Here is a 25,037-nt window from a genome sequence, read left to right as displayed (position 1 = left end):
GGAGAGAAGTATTACGTTTCAAAATAAATGCTCTTTTCACTAGAAATACATAGAGCACTAAGAAGTGTAGTCTAGCATTTTTTTGTAAACCACACCCTGTTAGTAGGAATGCTGAAGTAAACTTCAGTACAGTTACTAAGTAATAAAAAGTCACATGGTTTTTGGTAATACAGCATAGGAACTACTTTCTAGAGCAATCAGAGGACACTGACACATTTCATAAGTAAGCTGGCCATAGATGGATCGAAATGTATGGCCATTCCCGATTGACAGAAGACGATCTGTTTGACTTCTGTCAAATGGGAATGTAGGAAAACTTTTGTCAGTCAGTGGCTGCAGCCAAATGGCACAGCGGGGAGGATGGAGAAATCCATTTGTTTTATTACAAACAGACCCCTGGCTGACTGAAAAAAAAGGGCCAGGATGATACTTTGAAATGCATTTGTGACACCCCCCACCCCCCTAGCTTGCTTGTACTAAGAAAACGTATATGTTAACAGCTCATCTAACATACCGTATTTTTCGCCGTATAAGACACACTTTTTCTTCCCCAAAACTGGGGGGGAAAAGTTGGTGCGTCTTATACGGCAAATACACATTTTGCTTGCTGAGTCCTGACGTCGCAATGGGGGCGGTGCCGGTGCGTGCGTCATTTACGCACCGACACCGCCAAATCTCCTTCCCGCCGGCCCGAGAGAGCCGCCGTCAAAGAAGACAGAAGAGGACGAGAGGAGCAGCGCCGTGGACAGTTCCCGGAATCCCGCCGCCGTCAGAAGAAGAGGACGAGAGGAGCAGCGCCGTGGATGTCTCGCAGGCAGCCCAGGAGAGCAGGTAAGTGAATGAAGCCGACCTGTGCCATGCCTGTACCACCACCTGTGCCATGCCTAAACCAACACCTGTGCCATGCCTAAACCACCACCTGTGCCATGCCTGAAACATCACCTGTGCCATGCCTAAACCACCACCTGTGCCATGCCTAAACCACCACCTGTGCCATGCCTGAAACATCACCTGTGCCATGCCTAAACCACCACCTGTGCCATGCCTAAACCACCACTTGTGCCATGCCTGAAACATCACCTGTGCCATGCCTGAAACATCACCTGTGCCATGCCTAAACCACCACCTGTGCCATGCCTAAACCACCACCTGTGCCATGCCTGAAACATCACCTGTGCCATGCCTGAAACATCACCTGTGCCATGCCTAAACCACCACCTGTGCCATGCCTAAACCACCACCTGTGCCATTGAAAAGACAAGGACTCACTGCTCAAGGTGGTGTAATCGCCTGATGACTCACACAGGTGCATGCCCCGGCTCGCCTCTGTGAAAACTTGATAAAAGAAAAGGAATTGGCAGCACTCCAGGTTGAGTCAAAATCCAGATTTATTGACTGGACATCCAAATATGACAATCGTGACAAGGTAGACGCGTTTCACACACTGACTGTGTGCTTAATCATTATCATTAGCACCTGTGCCATGCCTGAAACATCACCTGTGCCATGCCTAAACCACCACCTGTGCCATGCCTATACCCTCACCTGTTGATATAAAATATTTTACTGCAGTATTTGGTTCAGAATCTTTTTTTTTCTACATTTTCCGCCTTTAAAATTGGGTGCGTCTTATATGCCGGTGCGTCTTATACGGCGAAAAATACGGTAGCTATCTAAACGACAATCCACATCCAGGTGGTACTGGCACCTCCGCCACATCGTGAAGCTTCCTTGTATTACCTGTACCACTATTGCAGTAAGGTAACAATTGTTCTTTTTTCATTGCTTTTCCTATTCTTACAAAATAGCAGGAAAGGGGGGAGAGAGAAGCCCCAAGCCGCCTATACTGCAGGAAAAGTTTATTAGTTATATTACAAATTGTAAAAGCATGTATTGCACTCACAGGGTTTGCAGTTAAAAACAGGCATGTAATGGAAATGGATCCTCAGGACGAGGGAACACAGGAGTAGATTGCGAGCGCCAGGGCTGTGGGAGCCGGGAGCCCGGAGGATGCTAGCTGGTTCACTCGGTAGCAGGAGGAATCTGCAGCTGCCAGATCAGGGTAAAGCCTGGAAGAATTGTGGCCAATAAGAAGACGGCCATGCCTCCTTCATCAGCCTGATCTGTCCTACTGACCTCCGGTGTACATATATGTGGTAATTACTCATTTGTGCCGGGTAGGAGGGTATTGAGAAGCGGTCAGGGGACATATGATTCTCAGAATTTAAGGTGAGGTGTCTCCATTAATACACTTAACAAAATTATAAACGCAACACTTTTGTTTTTGCCCCCATTTCTCAGGAGCTGAACTCAAAGATCTAAGACTTTTTCTATGTACACAAAAGTCCTTTTTCTCTCAAATCTGTCGAAATCTGTGTTAGTGAGCAATTCTCTTTTGTCGAGATAATCCATCCACCTCACAGGTGTGGCATATCAAGATGCTGATTAGACAGCATGATTATTGCACAGGTGTGCCTTAGGCTGGTCACAATAAAGGCCACTCTAAAATGTGCAGTTTTACTGAATTGGGGGAAAACCAGCCAGTATCTGGTGTGACCATAATTTGACTCACGCAGTGTAACACATCTCCTTTGCATAGAGTTAATAGCTGTAGTATACGCCGATCCAGAGCATCCCAAACATCTTCAATGGGTGACATGTCTGGTGAGTATGATGGCCATGCAAGAACTGGGATGTTTTCAGCTTCCAGGAGGTGATGGTCATGGATGAATGGCACAACAATGGGCTTTAGTATCTCGTCACGGTATCTCTGTGCATTCAAAATGCCATCAATAAAATGCACCTGTGTTAGTTGTCGATAACATACACCCGCCTGTACCATAACCCCACTTTCACCATGGGCCACTCGATCCACAACATTGACATCAGCAAACCACTCACCCACACGACGCCATACACGCTATCTGCCATCTGCCCTCTACAGTGAAAACCGGGATTCATCTATGAAGAGAACATCTCTCCAAAGTGCCAGATGCCATTGAATGTGAGCATTTGCACACTCAAGTCGGCAAACTTCAGTCAGGTCGAGACCCCGATGAGGACAACGAGAATGCAGATGAGCTTCCCTGAGATGGTTTCTGACAGTTTGTGCAGAATTTCTTTGGTTATGCAAACTAATTGTTGCAGCAGCTGTCCAGGTGGCTGGTCTTAGACGATCTTGGAGGTGAAGGATCCTGGATGTGGAGGTCCTGAGCTGGTGTGGTTACACGTGGTGGTCTGCAGTTGTGATGTACTGTCAAATTCTCTGAAACGCCTTTGGAGACGGCTTATGGTAGAGAAATGAACATTGAATTCAAGGGCAACAGCTCTGGAGGACATTCCTGCAGTCAGCATGGCAATTGCACGCTCCCTCAAAACTTGCGACATCTGTGGTATTGTGCTATGTGATAAAACTGCACATTTTAGAGTAGCCTTTTATTGTGGCCAGCCTAAGGCACACCTGTGCAATAATCATGCTGTCTAATCAGCATCTTGATATGTCACACCTGTGAGATGGATGGATTTTCTCGGCAAAGGAGAAGTGCTCACTAACACAGATAATATGTATAAATATAATATATATGAAAGAAATATATATATATATATATATATATATATATATATATATAAAATATTCATGAAGAAAAAAGAATTAAAATGAAGAAAAATAAAATCTTTAAAAAATAAAAATGATTATGTATTATCATATGTAAATGTTTTAAATATGCTGTACGCGATGTAATGGTTGGAGGATTAGCTCGATATGGGATTTTCTGATTTCCACTGTGAAACATATATGTACGAGTTATAAAGATATTTTACATATTTGACAGAAAATATACAATGTATGCATGTAAAAAAAAAATGCACATATGTGGGTCAAATTATACCCATAAAAGCACATATTGAATAAAAGATTGTATATTGGTGCAGATGCAACTTATACTATGGAAGTTAGGAATGTAAACACATACTGTATATAATGTCTGCCAAATAGGTAGTGTTGGTTGAAGACATTAGAGTATTTATGCATGAACAAGAGGTATATTTAACAGGGGGCATACCGTGGCTGTATGTCAGGAGACGCATGAGCGTAAATAAGGATATACTGTATGTATAAAAACGCATGTTAAATAAAAGGAAATGTCACTGATAACAAAAAAGCTCAATACATAAACGTAATAAGCTTGGGGATATATGGGGGAGGTGAATATACCCCTGTGTGGGGTTATATCAGAAGCAAAAGAAAGTTATGTGGTATGCTGAGGTGGGTGTGAGGAAGGGAACCTGGGAGGAGGAATTAACCACTTGCCGACCGCTCACGTTGCTGCTACTGCAGCAGAGCGGCTCGGCTGGGTCCAGCGATGTAGACCTACGCCGCTGGATTCATCCCTCTCTCGGCGGCGCACGTGCGCCGCCGGAGGCTCGCTCCCGCTGTATTCAGACACAGCAGGAATCGGGCCAGGGGAGAAGAGGCGGTGATCACCGCCGCTCTTCCCCAGTCGTCGGGGAAAGAGTGAGGAAATCCGCCCGCTTGTGTAAACAAAGCGGGCGGATCTCCTCTGTGACAGGCAGGGACAGATCACAAGATTCAGCATAGCTGAACCTGCGATCTGTGTCTGTGTCACACAACCCCCTCCCCCACACACGTCAGTAAGCATGAGGCACACATTTAACCCCTTGATCACCAACAGTGTTAACCCCCTTCCCTGCCAGTGTCATTTTTACAGTAACAGTGCATATTTATAAAAAGATAATAGAATCCGCGCTAAGGAATCAAAGGATATAAATAAGTACTAATAAGCTGCAGCCTCACTTAAACTATAGCCAAAAGACTATATAAATAGATAAGAATGGAGGTGATGGCGCTGCTTATATTATAAGGTGTAATTAGGTGGATATTCCTATGTAAACATATATCATCGGATGAATTGTATATAAAAAAGGCTATGGAGAATAGCCACCAGGTGGCGAAGTGTAATGTGCAAAGAAGTGCGGAGATAAATAAATATGTGTATATATACAATATGCAATAGTGATAAAAATAAATAGTCAACAGAGTGAATCTATAAACAACATTAAATAAATCAATCAATAAATAATATAAAATGACTCAAAAATCACGATGATAAAAATTAGTAAAATAGTGCGGGAAAAGCTTGACCAAACAGAATAAATGTGCAAATATACAGGAGAGTATTATTCAAAGTGTACAAATAGGTGATAGTACTAAAAATATAAAAATTATTATAAAAATTAAAGTTCGTGATCAAAAAATTGTGCAAAAGCAATAAAGTGCGGGAAACTTCTTTCCAAAGTGTGCCAATACGTAATAATCAGTCAATTCATATACTAGAATACATCCATAAGTAGGTGAGTGTACCCAGTGAGATAGGTGGGCAGTGACTTACGGTGACCCCCAAGGTGGGTGACTGGTGAGCTGCAAAGTGGCTACTGATGAAAAACCTACTCACCAGATATACCCACCCCACACAGGGGTATAGAGTGGGTATTGTAGATATGCCTCGCTGGTCCTTACTCTGTGTAGTGGTTCCCTTCCTGGGGGAGAATGGTGTGGGGTCCGCGGGGTATCGCAGATATCCTAGCGTGGGGTCCAGTACTAGGGTCTTGTTCCAATATGTCCGATGCTCCGTGGAGGGATCTAGTATGGCCACTCACAAGTATATGGATGGGAGGGTCATAGGAAGTGGAAAGACTCGATAGTGTGATATCGTAGGGGATATTTTATTCAGCAGTATACAATAAATGAATACTCACATTCAATCATATGGAAAACAGCGTGGTATTGGCGTCCCGGAACGCAATGCGTTCCAACTGGAAACCGGAACCGGAAATGACGTGACGGCGCTGTCACGTCATTTCCGGTTCCGGTTTCCAGTTGGAACGCATTGCGTTCCGGGACGCCAATACCACGCTGTTTTCCATATGATTGAATGTGAGTATTCATTTATTGTATACTGCTGAATAAAATATCCCCTACGATATCACACTATCGAGTCTTTCCACTTCCTATGACCCTCCCATCCATATACTTGTGAGTGGCCATACTAGATCCCTCCACGGAGCATCGGACATATTGGAACAAGACCCTAGTACTGGACCCCACGCTAGGATATCTGCGATACCCCGCGGACCCCACACCATTCTCCCCCAGGAAGGGAACCACTACACAGAGTAAGGACCAGCGAGGCATATCTACAATACCCACTCTATACCCCTGTGTGGGGTGGGTATATCTGGTGAGTAGGTTTTTCATCAGTAGCCACTTTGCAGCTCACCAGTCACCCACCTTGGGGGTCACCGTAAGTCACTGCCCACCTATCTCACTGGGTACACTCACCTACTTATGGATGTATTCTAGTATATGAATTGACTGATTATTACGTATTGGCACACTTTGGAAAGAAGTTTCCCGCACTTTATTGCTTTTGCACAATTTTTTGATCACGAACTTTAATTTTTATAATAATTTTTATATTTTTAGTACTATCACCTATTTGTACACTTTGAATAATACTCTCCTGTATATTTGCACATTTATTCTGTTTGGTCAAGCTTTTCCCGCACTATTTTACTAATTTTTATCATCGTGATTTTTGAGTCATTTTATATTATTTATTGATTGATTTATTTAATGTTGTTTATAGATTCACTCTGTTGACTATTTATTTTTATCACTATTGCATATTGTATATATACACATATTTATTTATCTCCGCACTTCTTTGCACATTACACTTCGCCACCTGGTGGCTATTCTCCATAGCCTTTTTTATATACAATTCATCCGATGATATATGTTTACATAGGAATATCCACCTAATTACACCTTATAATATAAGCAGCGCCATCACCTCCATTCTTAGTGCATATTTATAACACTGATTACTGTAGTAATGTCACTGGTCCCCCCAAAAGTGTCAAAAATGTCAGTTAGGGGTCCGATTGGGGTCCGATCTGTCCACCGCAATGTGGCAGTCCCGCTAAAAATCGCAGATCGCCGCCATTACTAGTAGAAAAAAAATAAACAATAAAAATGACAAATCTTCCCCGTAGTTAGTAAACGCAATAACTTTTGCGCAAACCAATCAAAATACGCTTATTGTGATTTTTTTTTACCAAAAATATGTAGCAGAAAATAAATTGGCCTAAAATGTTAAAAAATTCTGATTTATAATTTTTTTTTCGGGAATGTTATATATCAGAATGTGAAAAATATTGTTTTTTTTTTTAAAAATTGTCGCTCTTTTTTTCAAAAATTAAAAATCACACAGGTGATCAAATACCACCAAAAAAAGCTCTATTTGTGGGGGAAAAAAAGGACATAAATTTAATTTGGGTACAGCGTCGCACAACCGCGCAATTGTCCGTTAAAGTAACGCAGGACAGAATCGCAAAATATAGCTTGGTCAGGAATGGGGTAAAATCTTCTGGTCTTAAAGTGGTTAAAAATACGCTCATTGAGAATTTTTTTGTCAAAGACATGTAGCTAAATACATTTTGGCCTAAATATATGACAAAAATTGAATATATTGGATATTTTTTAACTGTCAAAGTAGAAAATGTCAATTTTTTTTGCAAAATTTTCGCTCTTTTTTATTAATATCGCAAAAAATGAAAAGCGCAGAGGTGATCAAATACCACCAAAAGAAAGCTCTGTTTGTGGGGAAAAAAAGGACGTAAATTTTGTTTGGGTACAGAGTTGCATGACCGCGCAATTGTCAGTTAAAGTCGCGCAGTGCCAAGTTGAAAAAAGTGGCCTGGACGTTAAGCAGGAAAATCCTCCGGTCCTAAAGTGGTTAAAGGATGTTGTTGATTTCCAATTGCTCGGTGAGGCCTTCCGATGATAAGCTGTTTAATTTAAAAATTTAGAAGGCTTCTTCTACACATAGAAGAAAAAAAAAAGAATGTATGAAGCTGCGCTGATCCAGTAAAAAAAGTGTCAGTGAGTAAGTAGAGACTCTCAGCAACAGTGAGACAAATGCACTGACATCATAAATCTATTAAATATAAGGTGACTGAAGTGCAAACAGGAGAACAGCTGGCAGTGATGGACTTAAAACTGTGCAATATAAAGTGACTCCAGTGCCAAAAAATAAATGATGCCCAATCCTAATCCAATAAGATAAATGTCAATGAATAAGTGAAGACTTTCAGCAACAAAGAAATACCGGTAAATGCACTGACATCATAAATATATTAAATATAAGGTGACTTGAGTGCAAGCAAAAGAACAAATGACAGCGATGGACTGTGCAATATAGAGTGACTCCAGTGCCAAAAAATAATTGATACCCAAACCTAAGCTGAAAGTCACATAAAACAGTGATATGTTTGCAAGTAATGTGCAGATGAAGTGACTGCAGTGAAATAAATAAATAGAAGCTAAATAACAGCAGTAATATGAGAATCAGAGCTAAAATCAATATTCAATATTCCAATAAAACTACATAGATGTCATAGCTTGGTGATCAAAAATGTGAATTATAAATAAGTGCATTTATAATTGGAAACCTCCAGTTATAAAATAAATAAATAGGTGGAGAGCAAAAGTCCAGTCCAGAATAAATCAATAAAATAAAAACAAATCACACTCTAAAAAATAGTAATAAGTGACGGTGCAATCTGGTGAATGGTGTTTCCACAAGGTGCTTGTAAACTACTCCAGGGGTGGTGATACTAGTAGTGATGGTGATCAATGGTAGATAAAGGAAGGAATTCTTCTGGGTGTGCTACACCCTTACCTTTTAAGGTAACAGCATAAAGAAACCAGGGGAGGTCTCCTGACAATCCAGTAGTCATCCAGAGTAGGGTGGTTAGTGAATGGGATGTCCGAGTATCCAGGGATACCATCTGTGGCGTGGGGTCCTAGTGGTCCAATGGCTTTCCAGGGGGGATATTAGGGCGTCTTAGGAGCTCTCTGGATGGGATGCAGAATAGAAAAAAGAGGCTCTCCTTGTGCAGTATTTCCAAATATTATTTATTAAAAAAAAGTAGCAACTTACATTAAAATGAATGGCGATCAATGACAGAGAGAGACCGGGGCTCTGACTCGGAGCCGTCCGTATGTGACGCACGTCCGGGTTGGTCCACGTCTGGACGCGTATCGTCACGGTCACGTGACTTCCTCAGGAGATAGCTATAGGCAAATACGGCGGTGCTTATATGTGCTCAAGTATGTGATTGGGGGCGGATGCGCTGCGGTAAGCCTATCCCAGAGCTGTTGGTGGCCATTATTCTGTAGTCTAAAAACATATGGGAGCATGCAGGGGCCATATTAATGGAGACTCAGGCTAAATTTTCAGACACTACCCCCGGACTACACGCAGCCATATTGTTGAAGTCTAAAAAAAAAGTTAATAAAGAATCCAATACGCTTGGGCTGTATTAAAAAGTGTGCAATCACATGAATCACACCAGGGTGCAAAGCAGTACCCTGGGGAGTGTTGAATCCTATATACAGTGGCCAGAAACAAGGTAATTATAAAACTTCAGACCCAGCCAGCAGGGGGCAGGAAATGGCAGCATGAATGCAAGAGAAACATATCGAAAAAAATCATTTGGATGAAGGTTAAACATAAATCTAAAGCTGATGGGAGCCTTCAAAATCTATAAAATCCGAAAACTAAATAGCAATCACGGAAGTGTGGCTCAATAAAATAACATGACGAAAAAGAATAAAATAACATGAGCAACATTATAGCTAGAAGAGGAGGTAAATCTGCTGATAAATTAATTACATAGAGAAGGGAACCTCATGACATACTGAAGAAGAAATTTATAAAGGGAATCGGTGACAGAGAGAAGTTAAAGTGGAACCTGGATAAGGGCTAAAAGGAACCAGAAAAAAATAAAAATCACTAATAAAGCAATTGAGATCGAACTCAATATCGAGTCTGTGAGGAGCAAAGGTAATTATGGAAAATATGCACTTGGATTCTAATTGGCTGAGGGTCCTAACCGTGTGACTCCCTCGCCAGTGTTTCTAATAGGGAGTTAATCCCCAAAATTTGAGGTATTTGGGATTTTTAGTATGTACTAGGGCAAAGTGCCTGGACACACCTTGTTTGTATAGCCTTTGATATTTTTCACATGTTCTATAATTCTCGTTTTCAGTGGTCTTTTACTACGGCCCACATACTGTAATCCACAGTCGCATTCTAGTACGTACACCGCACCCTCGGTGTTACAGCAGAGGAACTCCTTAATGTTATATTGCACTGCCAGGGTTGTTTTGTATATGTACATGCAACCCGGGAGCCGGCACAGGGCGACCAGGGAGGCGGATCCGTGGGGGAGGGTGCGCGGAGGACCGGGGAAGGGGAGGCGGCCCGCATCGGCATCCCGCGCCACGGACAGAGCACTGCACGGCCAGAGGCGCATGCACGCGTGCAGGCGGGGTCCGGGGTGGCAAGCGGGGGAGGCAATGTTCTTGACCCTTTACTGTTCAATCTTCCACCTGCGGTGATGGATTACTGAGATACGGGGAGGTTTTCCCTTCTACCTCCCTGATCTTGTAAGAGTCTACGGTCACACTGGACACATCGCCTTTTTCTATCCTATCACCATTGTATTCCAGTATATACCCCTATTGATCCATAGGGTGATTCAATATCAAACCCTGGATGTGTGGGTTATGTTGGAATGTAGACTATTCTAGTAGCCTACTATCAGTCCCCACATTGCAAGGGTCTCTGGGACCTTTGGATAGATGACCCTACTCATCGACCCATAGGATGACTCGATGCCTTACGTTTTTGTGGCTTGTTTTTATAGAAGGGATATGATAATACTGTGTGTATTACTCTGAAGTATACTTGCTGGATCCTGATGAAGTTCCTACAGCGAAGCGCGTTGATCCATCAGTGAACCTTTACACACGCCTCCTTCTTGGAGACATGTACTGAAATGTTTACAATGATTTTGACCATCCCTATTTTTAAATGTATTTGTTATAACCTTTATGTTTAAATACATTTTGACATTTTTATACATTTTCTGGTTCATACAGTGTTTATTTGGCACAATTAAATCCCCCTTTGTCCAGATATGCTTTTCCCCTTATCTTTCCTATTCCCTTATCCTTCTGCCTCCCTTGCATATCTGGATTTGCCACTATTTCCATGTCTTCTTGATCATGTCCTTTCTATAGTTCCTGTAAAATTTCTAGAGCGTGTTTATCTGGGAAGCCTGGAGAATCTGGAAGTGTGGTAAAAGGGTTCCTCCTGAAGGATCAGGATGGATTTCCTAGTGTTCTTTGTCTGATTGTGGTTAAATATTATTATGGAAAGTGTACGGACAAACCTGTTTAGGTTTTTAAAAAAGTTGAATGAATTGGATGCACAGAAGGGGGCAAAATTTTGTCTTTTGTATAGTAGCGTTAATTCAGGTTTGGAGAGTGGGCTGGAAGATATGTTGAAACCCTTCACTGTAGATCTGGGGAGAGGGGTATCGTGTCTGCTTCTTTTTGTGGCCTCCTCTTCACCCTCATCTGTTTTTTATAGTCGCCTCTTGATTGCGAACGAGAGGGGGCCCTAACCCCCCCTCCTTGGACGTGCTCCCTCTTTGATGTATTTGTTCATGTCATTTGAGAGCCCATCGGATGTAGAATTCACCTGGGACTGTGGATGTTGCTTGTATTTGTGTGGTTGAGGTTCATGGGGCCTCTGTATTTCTGATTTGTGATGTTGACGAGCAGTGGTGGGGGTTTTTTTGGTGGGATGTTGACTAGTCTTTTTCCCTCGGGGACCTTTGAATTTACTCTGGGATTATAGGGATGAGAGGAATGGGCATGTTTGACTGTATTGCCAGGTCCATTGTGGGGTGTATGGTTCCTGGGATGTGAAGTGGTGGAAGATGGGGCACCCCTCTTTTCCTAATCAAATGGTCTGAAATAGGTTTTATAGGGCTGGAGGGGGGAAGGGGCATCGTCTTTTGTTCTTCAATGGGATCATCTTCCAGGTGATGACTCTTGTCTTTGGTCTATTATAAAGTTTTTGCAGTTTTGGAAGTCTAGAATGTCTCTTTCAAACTTTTTTTTTTTCTCCAAATTATATTTTCTCCATTGTCTTGTACATATTGACACATCTTGGTCTCTAATTCTGCATATTTTTGGGATTTTTCCATTTTAATAGTTCGGTCCAAATACTTTCAATTTATTCCCGATTTTTTTTTTTTGAGCATTCGCGTTCTTTGTTCTTTAATGACATTCAGCCATTTTAAGGTGCATTTGGTGGAGATAATCAACCATTGTAGGTTTAGGTCTGTATCAAGCAACTTACATTTTTATTGGTGGCACTGAGATCTCTATGGGTATTTGGATCATAATATTTTTTGGCAAATTCTATGTTCCACCATTGCATGGATTCATATTTTAAGAGATCTTCTAATTTATAGAATAATTTTTTCATCATCCTAAATCCTTCTGTGGATGTAGCCTGATCTTCAGTGTTGGATGACTGGCAGGGGGAGGAGTCTGTGTTAGGTGTATGCTGGTGGAAACAAATGGCTGTGGTGAGATGAGATTCAATATCCTCCAATTTCTGTTCCCTAATAGTATTGTGTGCTAAGCAAGACTCCATCTTAAGAAAGCAAAGAGAAGGAGGTGAGGGAAAACAAGGAAGGGAGACTCTAAAGGGGTTAATGGAATACACTATACAATTGTGTTTTGTGTGCCAAGTGATGGCTTATGAATAGTGTATATATGCAAGGGACACTTTAGAATGTTACCGTGAGTATAAAAATTTTATAATTATTTGATTTTTCAGTATACATAACATAGCATAAAAATTCAGATGAACAATCAGATATTCACAAGGAGCCATAGGTAAGCAACTGAGAATCCCAAAGACAGATATACTGTATAGATGGCAAAAAACATCACACAAGTGTTTGACTCAGCGCTAGACCTGCAGGCTGTAAATAATGTGAAGGGTATTAGTAATCAGAAATGGTAGTCCCAAAAATCATAGATCATGTATAAAAATCTATGTATAAAAATGGAAAGTCTCTTTCAACAACTGATGGAGGTCGTTAGGCTGCTTCCAACATGGGCTGGGAACCCAGTGGCTGTTAAAACAAAATAGCAGGGAAGGGGGGAGAGAAGCGCAAAGCCGCCTTTTTAGTGCAGTAATGTTTTTTAGTTAGATTACAAATTGTAAATGCATGTATTGCACCCACAGGATTTCCAGTTAAAACAGTCATGTAATGGTAACAGTTCCTCAGAGCAAGGGAACACTAGAGTAGATTGTGAGCGCCATCTGTATCAGCCACTCGGTAGAAGGAGAAATCTGTAGCTGTCTCAGAGACACGACCACACCTCCTTCATCAGCCTGATCTGTCCCACTGACCTCAGGTTTAAATATATGTGGTAATTAACCCATTTCTGCAGGGTAAGAGGGTATTGGGAAGCAGGCAGGGGACATATGATTCTCAGCATTTATAGCCCTTTCACACTGAGGCGCTTTTAACATGCTTTGGCGCTAAAAAAAGCACCTGAAAAGCTCACGAAAACCTATTCCCATTAAAATCAATGAATGCTTTCACACTGGGGAGGTGCGCTGGTGGGGCGGTGAAAAAATTCCTGCAAGCAGTATCTTTGGAGCATGTTTGGAGCGCTGAAAAAGCTCCTCAAAAACCCCCCTCTTCATTACAATGAATGGGAAGCGCCTCTAAAGCGCCTGGAAAAATCCTCTATTATAGGCTCATATATGAATTATAGCCAAGGAGCAGTTATCCACCACTAATGTGTATAGGAATCCATGATTCAGAAAAACCACCACCTCATTGGTACAAATCCAAGCTTACCAACTTTAAATGATCCTCTAACTAAAGAGAAGTCATATAGAGCTTATGGATTAAAGAATGCATAAGAGCCACATCACTTTACATTTGTACTCTTCTAGGGCAACAGGAATCCTCAAAGAAATCCTCCTCTCATCACTGTCTGAGCAGCACTCATGGAGGGATATCAAAGCAAACACTGTAAATAGTGTAAAATCTTCACAATATTTATTTAGCTAAGAATTGCACTTACATAAAGAATTACAATTGTGCAATAAAAATCTCATCCAGGCGGCAAATACAATGAATCCACCCTCCCTTCCGTAAATGTGAGAACGCCATGACGTCAGCACATAGCTCCGCCCTACATGTTTTGGCATAAATTACTTCTTCTGGGGCCCAACTAGACTTTCTGGGAATAAAATGACTTAGGATAACCCTTTATATATCCTTTTATATATATATATATATATATATATATATATATATATATATATATATATATATGTGTATTATGTTTATATTTGATATAATAACAAATGTATATTTTTATATTTCTACTGTTAAATATAATTTTATATATTTATATATCTGGTAATTAAATAGCCCTTTATATTTTGAAAATTACACCCTACATTCTGATATCAACCTGGTCATTACATAGCCTTTATTGGATGGGGAAAATGAATGCCATTAAAATGATGACATTACCTAAGGTTCTTTAACTCTTCTGGACCTTACACACATACACTTTTTACTCCTTTCAAAACCATGTCCTGATCATTGCCTAGAGCCACAAAGGAACCAGAAACATCAAACTCTATGTTTATCCATAAAACGGCATGGTAGCACAAACAGCCCCACTGACATGCCTCTACTCTCTTACACAAGCTCTAATATAGATAAACCTGAAGGCCCAACATTGCTGACCAATTAATGACTTCACTTTACCTTGGCTAACATCTCATACAGTGGTTGTAGAAAAGAATCACCCCTTAAAATATTTTATCCAGCTGTATTTACTTAGTCCAACTTATAAACATCCAAGTGAAAGATGTCAGAAAAAAAGTTAAAAATTCAAAAACAATCACTGAGTTGGAAAAAGGATCACCCCTTGTATTTTTTGAACCACCTTTTTCCATATTACAACCTTTAGTCTGTTGGGTTATGTCTCTACTAACTTTGCACATCTAGACTTTGCAATATTTGCCCAATCTTTGCAGAACTGCTCAAGTTCAGTTAAATTTGAGTCTTCAAGTCATTCCATAAATTTCCAATGGAGTTTAAGTCTGAGCTCTGATGAGGCCATGCAAGGACATTCATTTTTTTTCTCCCTCAACCACTGTGTGGTCATTTTTGGTATGTGTTTTGGGTCATTGTCATGTTGGAAGATAAACCTTCCTCCTATTTAGGCAGAGGGCAGCATATTTTCCTCAAGAATTTGACGGTATTTTGCCCCCATCCATTTTCCCTTCTTTTCTGACTAGTGCTCCCCTCCCAGTTGCAGAGAAACACCCCGATAACAGGATATTACCACCGCCATGCTGTACTGTAGGAATGCTGTTATTTGGATGGTGAGCTGCATTGGATTTTTGCCAGACATATCGTTTGGTGTTGAGGCCAAATAATTCCATTTTAGTCCCATCTGAATCTTCAAGGAGAGTTTTGCCAAAGCTCAGTCGTGACTGCATGTGGCCTTTCTTTTTTTTGAGAATATTTCTTTATTGGAGTTTCAAAGGTACAAAAATGAAAGCCGTAACAGTAGGTACAACTAATGTTCTGTCTAAAAGCAGAAATTACATTTCTGAACCATAGGTAACAATTAATACCCGAGTAAGTAAGTAGATCACAATCATTATTTTTTTAAAGATGTAGACGGGAGGGAAGGAGGTGGGTACAGGTACAGGGTATAGGTACAGGAGCAGCAAACCAAAATTAGATGCATAAGAGGGTAACATACGTATCATACTTAAACTTTATACTTGAACAGTATATTTTGGGTGCTGCAGCCAATGCGACCATGTGACTGTAAACTTCCCTAGGTGGAGGTTTTTCTTAGCCACAGGTTTTTCCATTTCGCATTGGAAGTTGAGGTCTGTAATAGTATTTGAAATGGAGGGGGTTTCTGAGGTTTTCTATAGTTTGGTAATATTAAGTTTGGCAGCAGTAAAGCAAGTGTAGGGGACAAGGGCGTGGGTATTTCAGAGATAGAAGAGCTCAGGGTGAAGAATCGTTTCCAAAATGAGCTAAAAGATTTGCAGAACCATAGGGTATGAGAAATTAAACCTATTCTTACGCAGTTTCTCCAGCATGGGGGTGATTGGCCAGGGTACATTTTGGATAGTTGGTAGGGCGTTCGGTACCATCTGTGGGTGTTGTTTTTGGTAGGATTCCCAATGGTTACTGCAATGGGATGCTTTAGAAGTTTCTCTAAATGCTTGTAGCCACTGGTCTTGTGCAGTAGAAGTATTTAGTTCCTCTATACATTTGTTTAAGGTGTTTATTTGGGAGCAGGGTCAGATTTCACAGAGGTTGGAGTACATTAGAGATATACCATTCCTGGGACTGAAGGACAGGTGCTGGAATAGGTACTGTTGAATAGATTTTAGAAGAATTGAGAAAGTGGGAGAGCCTTGTGTATGTGTAAGTTTCTGAGTTTGGTAGGTTAAATTAGTCTTGAAGGGTTTTAAAGGTTTTTTATTGAGTTTTTAGATTTTATGTTGCTAATGTTTGTGATACCAGGAGAATACCACCACAATAAGTTTAGATCAAGGACACAAGAGAGGAGGGCCCTAAATGGTATTGGTAGAGAATGAGTAAGTAAGCTCGGAAGGTATACAGCCAGTAATTTTTTCTAGGCCAGGAGGGAGGCTGAATGTGTGAGGTTGAGGTTTTACAGGATCGGAGAGTGTCCTGCTGCAGTTAGTAGGAGGTGGTCAGTCAGAGTAGAAGGGTAAGGGATTGAGGCTTCTAAGGTTGACCAAAGTTTTTTGGAATTTGGGTGCCACCAAAAATAGAGTTGATCCAAGATGGAAGCAAAGTAGTAGTTAGAAATGTGGGGTGGGCTACTCCACTCTTATTTTGGGGTCTGGTTTTTATATAGCTAGCACATCTAGGAGGTTTGGAGTCTCAGATGAATTTAGTTAGTTGATTTTGAATCAAAGCTAGAAGAGATTGGGGGATAGGAACTATTAGTGTACGGAATAAGTAGAGAAGCTTGGGCAAAATAATCATTTTGAGGGTGGCAATACATCCAAGTTTAAAGAAGAGCTGAACAGCGCAGGGATTTCAAAAGAGCAGGCAGGCTCTGTAAGAAGGTATGGTAGTCCAGGTTGATCAGTTGGTTTGGATTGGGGTAATCTGTATTCCTAAGTATGGGATGGATTTACTAGCCCATTGTATAGGACAGGCTAGATTTCAGTTGGGAAGAAAGTTGAGGTGGGAGTTGTATGGGAAGGAATAAGGATTTTGTGGTATTGAGCTTATAATAGGATACAGATCTGAAGTGACGAAGAGTGTCTTGTATTGATTGTAGGGACTGGAGGAGATTGGTGATCATTAACATCACATCGTCAGTGAACAGGCTGATTTTGTGGTTTGAGACATTACATGAGATACCTGATATTTGTGGGTCTGACCTGATTTTAGAAGCTAGACAATCCATCAATAAGGTAAAAATAATCAGGGATAGGGGCATCCTTATCTTGTTCCATTGGATATTTTGAATGGGGTGGACATAGTTTCCCCGGTGAGGATTCTAACTGATGGATTATAGTATAGGGATAGGACTGCATCTTGGAACCAACCTTTTATGCCAAATTTAGTAAGCAACGCCTTGAGGAATTTCCAGTGTACTCTATCAAACGCCTTTTCTACCTCAAGAGATAGGAGAAGAGAATGAGTACCTATGGCGTGGTCGATGAGGTTGAGTACGCGTCTAGTTGTGTCTGGGGCTTGTCTGCCCGGGACAAAACCAACTTGGTCAGGGTGTACTAATTCAGGGAAGAATGTCATCAGTCTTTTAGCAATTACTTTGGCTAGTAATTTAATATCAGTATTTAAAAGGGAGATTGGCCTGTCATTTGATGTGAGGGAGGTGTCCTTCCCTGGTTTGGGAATAGTAGAAACAATTATCGCAGCATATCTGTGGGTAAGGAGCCAGAGGAACCAGCAACATTGAAGAGGTCTGTAAGTATAGGAGCTAGTATATCAGCAAATTTTTTTATAAAAGGCATTCGTGAACCCATCTTCACCTGGGAACTTGTGCAAGGGAAGGGTCCTGATTGCACTGAATATTTAATCTGTTACAAATGGTTGAGAGAGGGATTTAAATTGGTCCTCTGAGATTGATGGTAGGTTAATTGAAGTCAATAAGTCATGAAAGTGTTCATCAGTAGGTTGGGGAGTTTGGGGGTCATTTTTAAGGTTGTATAGGGTTGTGTAGTAATTGCAAACTCGTTAGCAATGTCTTGTGGGTTAGTTAGGAGTTGTTTGAGGGAGGAGATTTTGGTTTTAGTACGCTGGGCTTTGACTTGCTTGGCTAAAAGTTTCCCCGCTTTGTTGCCCAAAAAATAAAAGTTGGCTTTATTGTGTTTAAAATTACTTTCAAATTTTTGCAGCAAGAGGGTTCTTAGCTTTGCCTCAGTTCAAGGAGCTTAGAGGCTTTGTTTTGGGTAGGGGATGTTTTGTTTAGTTTTTCTAATTGGGCTATTTGGTGTAAGTACACGTCGATCTGCTGGGTTCTCTGGCCTCTAATTCCCTTACCCCTTATTATAAAGATTCCACGCAGGTAGGCTTTATAAGTGGACCATAGGGTAAGTTTGTATCCGGTAGGTTGTTAATTTCAAAGAAAGACTGATGTTCAGCCACAATATCTTGTTGGACTTTGCCATCTATTAGTAATGAAGGGTCAAATCTCCAGAGTCTCAGCGGTGCAGTTTGTAAGTCAGCCAAGGTGATAGTTATAGGGGCATGATCTGACCATGAGATGAGACCTCAGTCGGATTGCGTGACATTTTAATATGTCCATTTGTCAACTAGAAAAGCGCAATGCGTGACAAAGACAGCTGTGAATGGGATAAATAGGTGTAATTGCTTTCTGAACCGTGTTGCGCTCTCCATACATCAAATATATCTGAAGTTTGGAGCAGGGGCTTAAGGGCCGGTCGGTTGTGTTTTGTTTGTTTTTTTTTTTTTTTTTTAAGGAAGTGTCCATAGCAGGGTCGTTGAAGATATTAAGGTCTCTGCCGATGATTAGATTGCCCTTCTTCAGGTTGTCAATATTCTTGAGGAGACGCCGGTAGAATCGGAGTTGTCTGGAATTAGGCTCATATACATAGCCAGAGTGAAGGTAATTTGATCAATGGTACAAGTAAGTATTAGTTATCGGCCTAGTGGGTCAGCATAGGTGAGGTGGTGTTGGAATTGGAGGGTATTCCGAAATTGCAGTCAGTACTCCATTTTTCTATTTTTGTCCAGAGGCAAAGAATATAGTGTTGTAGCAAATGCAGTGAAATGTGTCTCCTGTATAAATACAATGTCTGTATTTTTCTTAGAGACATCCTTTTGAAGTTTGGCTCTTTTCTGGGGGCTGCTCAAGCCCTTCATGTTTAAGGACATTCGTTTCAATGGCATAGTGAAGCAGTGTAGTTACTAGGGATTGAGATGGTGTTACAGGTTTCTGGAAGGGTGTTCTTCTAAGGCAGTTGTTCTCAGTGAAATATGGTCTGGGGTAATCGCTTCAGAGTGTTGCAGTAGGCTCTTGATGCAGAGAGAGGATTTTGGGAGGTCTGAGCTGGTGAAGTGTAGGGAGGGTAGTTAAAAAGAAGGAACCCAGGTAACAATATGGGTTTGATGAGCAGAATGACTGCTGACAGAGTCCAATGGAGGGGGGTTTTCTCCAATGGCGTCCTAAACTGGAGCTCCTGGAGTAAAAGTTAGGCTGTAAAGAACAGGATCCGCTTCGACCCGGCTGGTTGACGAGTTGGGTGACATATGCGGTAGGGGTGTGTCAGACGTTCTGTAGGGACCAGTCGGCTTCCATTTGGTAAGAGGGAGGAGAGGGTGGTCTCAGGCTCTCTTCAGGGATTATTCCCTAGGACCTTAGCAGCTGGAAGCCGGCCGAGAGCGTGCACACAGCGTGGGTATTTCCTTGGTGGGTGACCAGCAGCTTAGTAGGAAATCCCCATTTGTAGGGTATGTAATGATTTTGGAGAGCTTTCGTGATAGTGGATGATTGCCTTTGGTTTGCCATGGTCACCTTGGATAGGTCTGCGTAGAGGAAAATGGCATTGAAAGATTCTGGTAGGCTTTTGCCACGTTTTGCGGATAGCATCACTTTCTCTTTAAGTTGTAAAAGTGGATGCGTACTACTACGTTGTGGTGTTTCTCTGCTGGGAGATGAGTAGTTTTCAGTAGCCTTTGTGCTCTATCAATTTCCAGGTCTCTGTCTGTCGGGACAGGCACTAGCGGGTGCATCATGGATTGTAGGAATTGCACCAGTTCAGGTTGCTGCACTGATTCTGGTATGGTCCAAAATTTGATATTGTTCCAGCGAGACCGTCCTCGAGGTCTGCCATTTTCAGGTTAATTAATTGTAGTTCAACCTCATGTTCTGTGCATGTGTCTACCATCTCATTGTGGGTGGTGTGGAGATCAGAGATCTTGTTTTCAATATGGTGGTTTGAAGAGGTTGGTCTTGTTGTTGTACCACATTAGCCAGGCATGATACAGTTGCTGATAGGTCTAAGTACAGAGTGTGTTTTAGTGATAGTAGCATTCTTTTTATCATCTGCTCTAAGATGGGCTTGTCAGAGGCAGGAAAATTATCAATGGCTAGAGAGTGCTGGGTGTCAGGAGAAGGTAGATTGAAAGGGATATTGTAAGGCTGCATGGGTATCCCTTCTTCCCTCCTTGGCTTTGATTTTACTGGGGAAGCTTTTGTAGGTGAGCAGGGAGGAGAGTACTCACGGTTTGCCGCTGTATGTAAGGAAAAGTCAAGCTGCTGTTGACTGCCACGGCCGGCATGGGAAGAGAGCCGAGCATCATTGCTGTGTGTGCTGCCGTCCCCATCTTGGCTGCTGCTCACTCTCACTGAGGGGAAGAAGTTTGTGAGCTTCTGGGGGAGTTTTGGCTGCTTCCTCCTCTTCGACATTTTACAGGTATCTGGTCTGTAAGGGAGGCTTGTAAGTGTTCTGGACCCTGTTCACTGCTCTGTAAGGTCGCCTATAGCCGGGTGAAGAGTGGAGCTATGGGATTATGCAGCCATCGGTGGTGTCAGCAAGCCACGCCCCCCTGCATGTGGCCTTTCCTAAGGAGTGGCATTTTTTCTTGCAAACCCCCTATACAAGCCACATTTGTGAAGAATTTGTGATAATGTCACATGCACACAATGACCACTCTTTGCCATAAACTCCTGCAAATTCAAGGTTACTATAGGCCTCTTGGTACCCTCTGTGACCAGTTTCCTCCTGGCTCTTTCATCCAGTTTGCAGTGACGTCCTGATCCATGGAGGTTGTGTTTTGACAAAAACCTTCCACTTCTTAATAGACTTCCCTGTGCTTCTAGGCATTGATAAAGCCCTTGAAATGTTTTTTCGCATCCATCTCCTGACTTGTGCCTGTCCACAACTTTATCCTAGACAGTGCCTTGCTACCTATAGTTGATTTGATTCAGTTGCATTACCAGGAATTGAAATGTTCCATGGTTTGAACAAGCCCCTTCAATATTACTTCTCTCCTCTTGATATATGGTACCATTCAGGCTGGCACACCTCCACCCTGCACAACCTGATAAATTCTTTAGTGAATGTATTGACATTGGAGATGTCATGCATATATGGTGGACTTGCCTAAGGCTAAGCAGACAATGGACCAAAATATTTAAATTCTTACAAAGCTTTTTCCGTGTTCACATCCCAAGGGACCACTGGCTGGTGCTTCTCCACCTCCAACCCCTCTTTTTCTCCAAACTTCAACATAAACTAGACGTGTGTTTCTCATACTTTTTTCAGTCAAGGCATCCTTTAAAGTTCTGCACAATCTCAAGGCACCTCAATCTAAAATGTAAAAAACTAATAGTTTTACATAATTCAGCAATATCCACATAAGTAGCCAACATTAGAGGCGATTTATTCTTCCACAGCAAACATACCTCTGTACACTGGCACTACTATTCCAGTGTTTTTCTTCTCCCTCAATTTCTCTCGCTCACTCATGTAATGGGAACCCAGTGCTGACAGAAGGGGGCAGGACAGTGGCAAACAAGGATGCTGTGCAGGTGCCCGACATCCTCTTTATCGAGCCATTACATCAGTGGTTCATTGGATGCCGACGGCTGAAAGGTTGTAATGGTGCGCAATGAAAACTTTTGACTTTGTGTAACTAAAAAGCAGGCTTGATCCACCTGCTGGCTGTGGCTTGTATACAATTGTTTGGGCAATTTTTAGGCATTTTGCCAAGGCACCCCTGAAGAAACCTGAAGGAACCCCAGGGTGCCTGGGCACTCTTGTTGAAAAAAGATGAACTAGACAACCAAGCAAATTATAGCACAAACCTTTTAGCAGCAGTTCACATCATTTGCAGGGGCAAGACAAGAAATGTATTCCTCCATCCATATTGAAACATTTAGAAATATACTCACTGACCCATGCAAACAGTTCCTCAAGGCATGGAACTCCTCTATTCAATATGCCCATCACTTACTCTCTACAGACAGACTTATATTATTACAGCCACTAACACTATTGAGAGAGACAAACTAAGATTCTGCACCCCCATACAAGTCTATGAAAACGTAAACCCCTCTTGAAGCAGGTCAATTGCAGGTCAAAAAGGTCCACTGCAAATAAAAGGCACCTGTAATTGAATCATCCTATAATCTAATGTTAACCTTATGCCAATGACACAATCCCAAACTCCCTTGACAGAGACCCAAAGAGATATTTGCACCCTCCCTGTGAGTGGGCCCATTCCTTGAGACTTATGCCAGTCTATGGTCAGTACTACACTCGTGTTCAACTATGTGTAGATTTGAGCTGCAGTTAGCACAGAGTAAAGGAAAAGAAAACCATAAAGCATGCTGATTTGTGTTTTTCAAGTTTTAAGAAAATGATACAGCCACAGGAATGACGTTTGCATGACATCCAGCTGCAAAACAAAAATGTATGTCGAGATAAGGAAAAAAACTTTTGAGCTCATAAGTCAATTTAAATGATTATGTTTGGTCAGAATCTATCTTTTTAAATTAGACAATTACAAGTAGCTGCCATTTAGCCTATGAAATATTAATTTTTAGATAATAGTGTGGCTTTAATAAGAAGTCACTCCAGCAAGGGTAAGACAATACACTGCAATGTCCAAAATTTTTAAAAACTGGACTGGATGTAAGCAAACCCTTGCTTTCACAGTGGGGTAATGTTCACAGGACCAAACTGGACACTTTATATTACATGTTTACCAATCTGCACTAGAACAATTACACATGGGAAGTACAGATATTACTTTTCTCCAGTTACATACAATGTTTTTGTCTTTTGGCAGCCAACATCTAAACATAAAACTTTCACAGCAGCTACCTTTCCATAGTCTAGGCCAGAGGTTCTCGACCTCCGGGACACAGACCAGTTACCGAGTTGATGTACTACACTTAAAGTATCCTGAAACCATTCCAATCATTACCCACCAACCCCCAACCCCCGTTCCTGGAAAAATGTTCTTCCACAAAACCGGTCCCTTGTGAAAAAAAGGTTGGGGACTGCTGTTCTAGGCCAAGCTGCCACAAACAGACAAAAATGTTTCAGCATACTTACCAGCTAGCCTGCAAAAAAACCCAAATTAACCCTGTCTAACAATTCACCTTAAAAACTTTTAATTTCACACATTGAAAATATGTGGAAGATGTAGTGCTCCTCTGTATACTGTGGTCCTAACTCTACATTTTTGAGAGTCTCCAAGTTGGAGCATATACAGTTGTGGATAAATTAAGGGCAGGTTTGCCTTGGGGGAGCCCACTCCTCCTTAAAGGCACAGGGAAACAATGATTGCCCAGCAAGAGTACAATGGCAGCTGAAGGCATCCAATGTCCGCACGCCAAATCCAGTGATCAGGCTATACAAAAGTTGGCAACCACCCCAACTTATAACTAGTCTTTGCAGTAAGGTGCACATGGAAGGGCAATGTACACCACAAACAGGCAAAAGTTTCCCAACACATTTACCAGCTATCCTGCAAAAAACAAATGTGCATTAAAAATAGGAGGAGCCTTGGTGTAGGCACTGTGGTTATACATATGTTTGAAAATGTGTGCAAACAAAACCCTCTGTTTTTAAGGTGAATTGCTAGACATGGCCATTTTTTTTTTTTTTTTTTGCAGGCTAGCTGTTAAGTGTGTTTGGAAATTGCCCTTCAATGTGCACCTCACTGCAAAAGCTAGTTATAAGTTTGTATTGCTTGTTGGCCTAGCTGTGTACCAGTATCTACCAACTATTATCCTAATTCTGTAGTCAAAATAACATCAATTTAGAAACTCTGAAATAAACCTAAACAGTTATACATGCAGCATATCATACACATGGTAGGTAATATCAGGAAGGCCTTTACTATATGTACCTTGTCCAGGGGAAAATGCCCAGTCTTCAACAGGTAGTACTAAATGTGTTTTGCTATTCACTCTTAAAACATGTACCCCTGAGCCCTGAGGCCTGGATGCCAGATTGAAAATATCACTTTTAGCCCACAGGAATTTGTCCCTTCCAAATATAGCCCAATTGGCTATGTCTGCCTCCAGGCCAAAGCCTGCTATTCTGCCCCTGTCATAGGAGCTAGCAAAGCACTGCGTAAATTTTCAGTGACTGAGTAGGCTGGAGCACCTTTTTTAAACTTTTTGAGATATATATTTTTTGGGAGAAAGGCCTGCCTGAGAGATTGCAAAGGAACCATTGCTAAACTGCCACCAACAGACCAGCTAGCCTGCAAAAAAAAAAAAATTGACCCTGCCTAACAATTCACATTTGCTTAAGATATGCATCTTCTACCCTGGATTCGTTGATCAGTAAAGTTTGTCAAGTTGTTTAGGCACATTCCCCTGCTGTTTCCATGTTACATATTTACATCATTATAAAACATTTACGTGAATAAAATTAGAAAAGCTCAGTACAGGTGTATTATGTGTAGCACTACTCCCGTGGGAGCTGCTGGTTACGGATTCCCCTGGGTTATCCATAGCAACAACTTGA

The sequence above is a fragment of the Pelophylax lessonae genome, assembly GCF_965119305.1.
Source record: "Pelophylax lessonae genome assembly, chromosome: 10".
NCBI lineage: Eukaryota > Metazoa > Chordata > Amphibia > Anura > Ranidae > Pelophylax > Pelophylax lessonae.
Note: the sequence above shows the minus strand (reverse complement) of the source record.